This window comes from Mercurialis annua, linkage group LG1-X, assembly GCF_937616625.2.
Source record: "Mercurialis annua linkage group LG1-X, ddMerAnnu1.2, whole genome shotgun sequence".
Lineage (NCBI taxonomy): Eukaryota > Viridiplantae > Streptophyta > Magnoliopsida > Malpighiales > Euphorbiaceae > Mercurialis > Mercurialis annua.
Window position 1 is genome coordinate 32806522 of NC_065570.1, and position 10079 is coordinate 32816600.

Genomic DNA, 10079 nt, shown 5'->3' on the forward strand with positions numbered 1-10079 from the left:
ACCTTATTAGACATTTTGAAATTAGAGGAGATGAAATGATATTATGTTTATCAGATTTTGCAAAGTGAAACATTTAAATTTAAGTCTTATTGCTCATTGAAATTAAATAAGTGTATACTAAAGATATAGCATTAAATATCTCATCTTATTATATGTTATAACTATTTTGCTCTTGAAACAAATCCTACAACTAACAATAAGACTTACTTGAATTTAACTCTCGATACCATCAATGTCACAGAAATTCTCAATGTATCCGTCGAGTCGCATGTCCAGCTTACCACTGTACATCTAAGAATGTCTTATTTTGTTTTGTTTATGATTGACTTTTGATGAAAGTTATACAGGTTTGTTTTATGTAATTTGAGATTGTAATTTCATTTTATGTTTGGGAAGTAGGAAAAGGCGAGAAAATTAGACAGTAACGAAAAAAATAGATTTTAGTGTATTTCTTGGTTGAAAAGCTCATTATTATGATTAGCTTGTGGTCACTACCTGAAGGTCCAGAAATAATATGGTTCCTTTTGGTAATAGTTAACTCTTTCAAACATGTAGTTTCAGTGCCTTTGTGTTTATTGGTGATACTAAATTCCTAATCATTGTTGTGTACGAATATAAATATGATTTGAGTTTTTTCAATTGGTACTTTGCACAGGCACTACAATATCTTTGAATTTGCTTTAGTTGAAGGTGGTTTTCCACCTTTCATTTAGCACAAGGTGAAAGGGATGAACTACTTGTAACATGGAAAAGATCAAATTCTTACAATGGTAGTTCTCTGTATTACGTAGTTTTTATTTTTGTATTATGTAATTTTTCACGTTTAGGTTTCTTTATATTTGTAAACATTGTTATGGATAATTAATGTACTTTTTAAATTAACGGGTATTAATGTTATTGTATACTTTTCCACGTATTTTTCTAGTCATTTAATTATGAATCTTTATCACATTTGTTGTAATAATAATTATAAATTATTGAAAAAACTTAATCACGGATTAGTGACGGACATTTCCGTCACTAATGTCATTTTGTCGCCAATTTATCACTAATTAGTGACGGTTTTGTAATGGATTTTCCGTCATTAATTCAAGTCTGTCACAAATCCGTCACCAATTAGTGATGGATTTGTGACGGAATTTTTCGCCACAAAATTGTGACGGATGAACTTTATGACGGAAATATCACTCACAAGTCCGTCACAAATTTGTGACAGATTTTATTTTACCGTCACTAATTATTTGTGACGCCAAAAATCGTGACGGACACAAATCTGTCATAAACAACAGTTTGTGACGGATTTGTGACGGATTGTTTCGTCACAAATCAGCTGTTTTTTTGTAATGAACAATTGTAAACGCTTGGCTTAAATTGCTAAAAAGGTGAAACGCTTGGATTTGTTTCCTAACTTTTGTAAACGTTTGGTTTAAATTGCTAAAAAGGTTAAACGTTTTGTTTTGTTTTGTAAATTTGTAAACGTTTGGCTTAAATCGCTAAAAAGGTGGCTTAAATTGCTAAATAGGTGAAACGTTTGATTTGTTTCGTAAAACTTGTAAACGTTTGGCTTAAATACCTCAAAATGTGAAACGTTTAATTTGTTTCATACCATTTGTAAACGTTCATCTTAAATTGCTAAAAAGGTGAAACGCTTGGATTTGTTTCGTAATGTTTGTACACGTTTGGATTTGTTTCGTAACGTTTGTAAACGTTTTGCTTAAATCACTAAAAAGGTGAAACGTTTTGATTTGTTTCGCAACGTTTGTAAATGTTTGGCTGCAATCACTAAAAAGGTGAAACGTTTAGATTTGTTTCATAACGTTCGGCTTAAATTGATAAAAAGGTGAAACGCTTGGATTTGTTTTGTAACGTTTGTAAACATTTGGATTAAATCACTAAAAAAATGTGAAAATTTTAGATTTGTTTTGTAAAGTTTGTAAACATTTGGCTTAAATCGCTAAAAAGGGGAAACATTTTTATTTGTTTCATAACGTTTGTAAACATTTGGCTTAAATCGCTAAAAAGCTAAAACGTTTGGATTTGTTTGTAACGTTTGTAAATATTTGGCTTAAATCGCTAAAATGGGGAAACATTTGGATTTGTTTCGTAATGTTTGTAAACGTTTGACTTAAATCGCTAAAAAGGTGAAACGTTTGGATTTGTTTCGTAACGTTTGTAAATGTTTGGCTTGAATCGCTTAAATGGGGAAACGCTTGGATTTGTTTCGTAACGTTTGTAAACGTTTGGATTAAATCACTAAAATGCGAAAACGTTTGGATTTGTTTCGTAACATTTGTAAACGTTTGGTTTTGTTCGGTAACATTTGTAAACGTTTGGCTTAAAACGCTAAAACGGTGAAACGTTTGAATTTGTTTCGTAACGTTTACAAACGTTTGGCTTAAATCTCTAAAAAGGTGAAATGTTTGGTTTTGTTTCGTAATGTTAATAAACGTTTGACTTAATTCGTTAAAAATGTGGAACGTTTGGTTTTGTTTCGTAACGTTTGTTAACATTTTGTTTAAATTGCTAAAAAGGTGAAACCCTTGGATTTGTTTCGTAACATTTGTACACGTTTGGCTTAAATCGCTAAAATGGGAAAAAGTTTGGATTTGTTTCGTAACGTTTGTAAACGTTTGGCTTAAATCGCTTAAAAGGTGAAACGTTTGGATTTGTTTCGTAACGTTTATAAACTTTGGCTTAAATCGCTAAAAAGGTGAAACGTATGGATTTGTTTTGTAACGTTTGTAAACATGTAGCTTAAGTTTCTAAAGAGGTGAAACGTTTGGATTTGTTTCGTAACGTTTGTAAACGTTTGACTTAAATTGCTAAAAAGGTGAAACGCTTGGATTTGTTTCGTAACGTTTATAAACGTTTGGCTTAAATTTCTAAAAAGGTGAAATGTTTGGTTTTGTTTTATAAATTTGTACATGTTTGGCTTAAATTGCTAAAAAGGTGGCTTAAATTGCTAAAAAGGTGAAACGTTTGGATTTGTTTCGTAACGTTTGTAATCCTTTGGCTTAAATTGCTAAAAAGGGGAAATGTTAGGATTTGTTTCCTAACGTTTGTAAACGTTTGGATTAAATCGCTAAAAATGTGACACATTGGAATTGTTTCGTAATGTTTGTAAACGTTTGGCTTAAATCGCTAAAAAGGGCAAATATTTTGATTTGTTTCGTAATGTTTGTAAATGTTTGGATTAAATCGCTAGAAATGTGAAACATTTAGATTTTTTAGTAACGTTTGTAAACGTTTGGCTTAAATCGCTAAAATGGGGAAACGTTTGGATTTGTTTCGTAACATTTGTAAACATTTGGCTTAAATCGCTAAAAAGGTGAAACGTTTGGATTTGTTTCGTAACGTTTGTAAACATCTGGCTTAAATCAAAATGGGGAAACACTTGGATTTGTTTCATAACGTTTGTAAATGTTTGTCTTAAATCACTAAAATGGGGAAACGTTTGGATTTGTTTCGCAATGTTTATAAACGTTTGGCTGAAATCTCTAAAAATGTGAAACGTTTGGTTTTGTTCCGTAACGTTTGTAAACGTTATGGTTAAATCGCCAAAAAGCTGAAACATTTGGATTTGTTTCGTAACATTTGCAAACGTTTAGCTTAAATCGCTAAAAGGGTGATTTTTTTGGTTTTTTTTTCGTAATGTTAATAAACGTTTGGCTTAAATCGCTAAAAATGTGAAACGTTTGGATTAGTTTCGTAACATTTGTAAACGTTTGGATCATATCCAAGGACAGCTCCCAATTCTGTTGAATGGCAAAGAATTTGTGGTTCACCTTGCTGAATCTGATACTCCTATTATGCTGGAAGATGATATCGAGGATGGTTCAGATTACGAGGAGGATTCTTTGGATAGTAACGGCTCCGAGCATATTCCAACTGCAGTTAATAACAGTTCAGTGGCAGTCCATGGTCTATCAAGTACCTCTTCACCAGCATTTCCTATTGATTCTGCAAACGGGATGTCTCAATCTGCTTCCATCTCTGGAAAGGTATCAGCAACTAAAGGTCATGCTGAGACGGTAATTACACCTACTAATCTGCACTCTTCTGATGATATAACGGCAAGGAATTTTTCGGGGTTCATTAATCATAGAAGGAAACATAAAAGAATTAATTCAGCTGGGAACTTAATTTCTTTGATTCCGCAAAGAGGGGATTCTGAAACTTCGTTTTCAGATGGCTTAATAGAACACAGAAATCAGATTAATTTTGTTAAGATAAAAGCAGTTGGTGACGCGAAAAGAGCATGGAATGTTGGTCTGCAATTGGGGTTGTACTCACAAGAAAATGAAACTGAAATCGTGGAGCTCTTATCACAAGGAATTATGAAGGATCTCCAATCGAGATCTTGAATATTTTCCTTCATCCAGGTTATACTCATTTTTTATGTCGCAAATATTAAATTTTGTTACTTGGAATTGTCGTGGAGGATTGTCGTATACTAGGAAGCATCGCTTTATTCGTTCTTTGGTTTCTTCTCATAATCTTTCTCTTTTAGGTCTTGTTGAGACTAAAAAAGAATTATTTGATGACTTTGGTATTCGTTTGCTTTGGCCGAATCTTGATTTTGATTACAGTTTCGTTCCTTCTATCGGGGCCTCGGGTGGACTTCTTTGTATCTGGAACCATAATTTGATTTCTCCATCGAGGATTTTTAAAGCTAATAGATGGATTAGCTTAGACTTTAATTGGGGTGAGTTACTTATTCGTTATATATTGGTATATGCTAGTAACTGTGCTAGAGAAAGGGCTTTGCTTTGGCAGGAAATTCTTCCTGAACTTACTCCGGATAGAATTTGTATTGTTGTGGGTGATTTTAACGAAATTCTTGAACCTTCAGAGCGATTTAATTGTACTGGCTACTCGTCGTCTATGCTTGACTTCTCCGCTTTCATCTCTGATTCATCTCTTGTTGAGACTATTTTGAATGGCAGATTTTTCACGTGGCAGAATTCTTTTGCTAGATCAAAGATTGATCGTTGCTTCATGTCTCCTTCGGCATTCACAGCCTGGCCGAATGGTATTCTTAAAGCTCTTCCCAAGTCATATTCAGATCATATTCCCATCCTTTACTGTTCGGATTTGGCTAAGGATTGGGGACCGAAACCTTTCAAATCGATAAACGCTTGGTGGAGTAATAAGGATTTCGGTTTGTTTGTTCAGCATACTTGGGACTCTATTTCTGACAAGCTGCCTAACGCCAATCTTGTCACTAAACTGAGAGAGCTTCGGACAGCCACTAAAGTTTGGAACCGAGAGGTTTTTGGTGATTTAAATACAAATCTTGCTACCCTTCAAGCGGACATTTCAGCCTTGGAAGCGCAAACAGATTTTAACAGTTTATCGGAGGAAGAGAGTTCTAAGCTTGCCGGTCTTAATGCTGAGTTCGATCAGATTTCTAAACACTTAGAATCTCTTTGGCATCAAAAATCAAGGGTTAACTGGAATCTCAATGGGGACAGAAATACAAAATATTTTCATACAATTGCTTCTATTCACTCGAAAAGCAACAGTATCTCAGAAATTCATATTGATGGGAGCTCTTATTCTTCTCCTTCCGACATTAAATTGCAGGTTAGATCTTTCTATAAGGGTCTTTTCCAAAGGGGCTCAACTGCTACTTATAGGCTGGATAATCTACCTATTCGGTCACTCTCTTCTTCACAGGCAGCGTCACTTTCAGTTTGTTTTACAGAAGAAGAAATTTTGGCAACATTACTGAGCTGTGATAGTAATAAAGCACCAGGACTTGATGGTTTCAATTACTTCTTTTACAAAAAAGCATGTCCATTCCTTAAGCAAGACTTCTTATCCTTATTTTCCGGCTTCTATGATACTGCTTCCTTTCCTGTGGGTCTCAATACAGCTTTCCTGGTTTTGATTCCGAAATTTCAAGGTGCCTATGATATTAAGGATTTTCGACCCATCAGTCTGATCAATGGGGTGTTTAAACTTTTATCTAAGGTCCTTGCGAACAGACTCTCTCCTGTTCTTCCCCTTATTATTCCTGAAAGCCAGTTCGGTTTCATCAAAGGACGGAGTATTCATGATTGCCACATGATAGCCACTGATCTTATTCACTTGGTCAAGAAGAGGAGAGACGAAGTTTTTATTTTAAAGCTTGATTTCAGAAAAGCTTTTGACTCTATTTCATGGAGTTTCATCATAAATATGCTTAAAAGGATGAACTTTGATCAGAAGTGGATAGCCTGGATTTCATCCTTTTTTGATTCAGCTCAGCTCTCTGTCCTCTTAAATGGAAGTCCAACTGAAAATTTCTTTATGGGTCGAGGGGTTCGTCAAGGAGATCCTATCTCGCCAATGCTCTTCGTTTTAGCTGTGGACTGTTTGAGGGCTCTTTTATCCAAAGCGGTCAGCGTGGGTCTTCTTTCTGGGATTCATATTGATGGTCTAGAAGATGAAATTTCCATTCTTCAGTTTGCGGATGACACCCTTCTTTTTATTCCGAATGACTTACAGATGATTGACAATCTTCTTGGTATTCTGCGATGTTTTGAGTTGATTTCTGGGCTTAAAATCAACTACCAAAAGTCGTCTATTATTGGTATTAATGTTGATTCTTCCTCTTTGGCTAGTGCGTCAGATATATTAGGGTGTAAAATTGAAGAATTTCCAGTCACTTATTTAGGCCTTCCTCTCTCAGATAGGGCTGTTGGTATAAAGGCTTGGGACCCGGTGGTTGCTAATTTCTCCTCTCAACTTTCATCATGGAGAGGTAATCTTTTATCTCCTGCGGGTAGGCTTATTTTAATCAAGTCCGTCCTCTGTAGTTTACCGGTTTACTACTTATGTTCTTTTCGTATTCCTTGTGCGGTTTCTGCTTCTCTTTAGCGTATTATGAGGAGATTTCTGTGGAATGGGAATGTTGATTTTCGGGGCTTTAGTAAAGTCGCTTGGCAAGATGTTTGTGTTCCTTTCTCAAAAGGAGGTCTTAATATTACTCCTTTGCACACTAGAAACATTTGTTTACTTATGAAGTGGTTGTGGAAGTTGATGGTGTGTAATGACAATTCTCTTTGGTTTGCTGTGGTCTCTTCAAGCTCCTCCATTAACAATTGGTATGATTTAGATTCAGCTAATACTCTCCAATTTTCCCATTTATGGAAAGGTATTTTTAGAGTCCGTGTTAAGAATAAAGACGCCTGGAATTGTTTTATTAGCTCGGTCTCCATGACGATAGGTGACGGCACTCAGATAAGATTTTGGCAAGATCGCTGGCTGCATGAACCATTGGTTTCGGTTTTTCCAGATTTATTTCGGCTTTCCAGAAACAAACACGACATGGTTGCTTCTATCTTTGATCCTAGGCTGAATTATTTCAGTCATTTTTCTTGGTCAAGAAGATTAAGGATAGGAGAGCAGGAGCAACTAGATCAGCTGCAGATGTTGCTGCCGCGGGCAGAAAATCTGCAGGAAGCAAAAGACGGATTTTCTTGGCTCAATTCAGCAGAATTTTCAGTGGCTTCGATGTCATCTATTTTCACAGCAGCTAGCATTGGTCCCCAGGTCAGAACTTCTTTTCTGGCTTCATCAATATGGAAGGAGGTGTTGCCTCCAAGGATTCAATTTTTTGTTTGGTTGTTGGCTCGTAATCGAATTTCTTCAAACGAGACTTTAGTGAGAAGAGGAGTTCTTGATTCTGTTCATATTTTCTGCAATAGCTGTGATTGCGAGGAATCAGCAATTCACATTGTTCTTCATTGCAAAGTGGCGTGGAGCTTCTGGAATTGTATTCTGCTGAACAGCAACGTGATCTGGGTGGCTCCGTTCAGTCTTGAGGACTTCTTTTTGCATTGGATGGCTTTTGCAACGGGTAGGCATCGCTCTCTTTGGAAGCTAATTTGGTTTTTCGGAGTCTGGCATCTATGGAAAGCTCGAAATAATCGTATTTTCAGGGAAGAATCAGCAAACATTCAGAGTTTAGTCTTCTTAACGGTTTGCAAGGCCGCTGAATTTTATCGATCTAGGAATAAGAATTTCACTTATTCAGGAAATGATGTTTATCGTTCCATTGATTTTTTCTGTAACAATTCCTAGTTGGTTTGATTTTTCTCTTTTGCCGCTCATCGTTTTGTGAGTGTGCTAATATACTTACCATTTATCCAAAAAAAAACATTTACAAATGTTATGCTTAAATCGCAAAAAGGTGAAATTTTTGGTTTTGTTTCGTAGCGTTTATAAACGTTTGGCTTAAATCGCAAAAAATGTGAAACGTTTGGTTTTGTTCCATAACGTTTGTTAACGTTTTGCTTAAATTGCTAAAAACGTGAAACGCTTGGATTTGTTTCGTAAAGCTTGTTAACATTTGGCTTAAATACCTCAAAATGTGAAACATTTGGATTTGATTTGTAAAATTTGAAAACGTTTGGCTTAAATCGCTAAAAAGGTGAAACGTTTGGATTTGTTTTATACCATTTGTAACGTTCATCTTAAATTGCTAAAAAGGTGAAACGCTTGGATTTGTTTCGTAACGTTTGTACACGTTTGGTTTTGTTTCGTAACGTTCGTAAACGTTTGGCTTTAATCGTTAAAAAGGTGAAACGTTTGGATTTGTTTCGTAACGTTTGTAAACATGGCTTAAATTGCTAAAAAGGTGAAACCCTTGAATTTGTTTCGTAACGTTTGTAAACGTTTTGCTTAAATCGCTAAAAAGGAAACGTTTGGATTTGTTTCATAACGTTTGTAAACGTTTGGCTTAAATCGCTAAAAAGGTGAAACGTTTGGATTTGTTTCGTGTGTAAACGTTTGGCTTAAATTGCTAACAAGTTAAAACATTTGTATTTGTTTCGTATTGTTTGTAAACGTTTGGCTTAAATTGTTAAAAAGGTGAAACGTTTGGTTTTGTTTTATAACGTCTGTAAACCTTTGGCTTCAATTAATAAAAAGGGGAAACGTTTGGATTTGTTTCGTAAGGTTTGTAAACGTTTGGTTTAAATCGGTAAAAAGGTGAAACATTTGGATTTGTTTCGTAATGTTTATAAACGTTTGGCTTAAATCGCTAAAAATGTGAAACGTTTGGATTTTTTGTAAATTTTGTCGTAATGTTTTAAATATTTGGATTGATTTCGTAACGTTATAAACGTTTGGCTTAAATCGATAAAAAGGTGAAACTTTTGGTTGTGTTTCGTAACGTTTGTAAATATTTGGCTTAAATTGCTAAAAAGGTGAAATGCTTGGATTTGTTTCGTAACGTTTGTAAACGTTTGGATTTGTTTTGTAACTTTTGTAATCTCTTGGCTTAAATCTCTAAAAAGATGAAACGCTTGGAATTGTTTCGTAACGTTTGTAAATGTTTGGCTTAAATTGATAAAAAGGGGAAACGTTTGGATTTGTTTCGTAACTTTTGTAAACGTTTGGCTTAAATCGCTAAAAAGGTGAAACGTTTGGATTTATTTGGTAACAGTTGTAAATGTTTGGCTTACATTGCTAAAAAGGTGAAACGTTTGATTTTTTTTCGTAATGTCTGTAAACGTTCGGCTTAAATCGCTAAAAATATAAAACGTTTGATTTTGTTCCGTAACGTTTGTAAACGTTTTGCTTAAATTGCTAAAAAGGTGAAACCCTTGAATTTGTTTCGTAACGTTTGTAAACGTTAGGCTTAAATCGCTAAAAAGGGGAAATGTTTGGATTTGTTTCGTAATGTTTGTAACCGTTAAGCTTAAATCGCTAAAATGGGGAAACATTTGGATTTGTTTTGTAACGTTTCTAAATTTTTGGCTTAAATCGCTAAAAATGTGAAACATTTGGTTTTCTTTCGAAACGTTTGTAAACGTTTGGCTTAAATCGCTAAAAAGGTGAAATGTTTGGGATTTTTTCGTAATGTTTACAAACGTTTGGCTTAGATCGCTAAAAAGGTGAAATGTTTGGTTTTGTTTTCTAATGTTTATAAACGTTTGGCTTAAATCGCTAAAAATGTGAAATGTTTGGTTCTGGTTCGTAACGTTAGTAAACGTTTTGCTTAAATTGCTAAAAAGGTGAACCACTTGGATTTATTTCATAACGTTTGTACACGTTTGGCTTTAATCGCTAAAATGGGGAAACCTTTA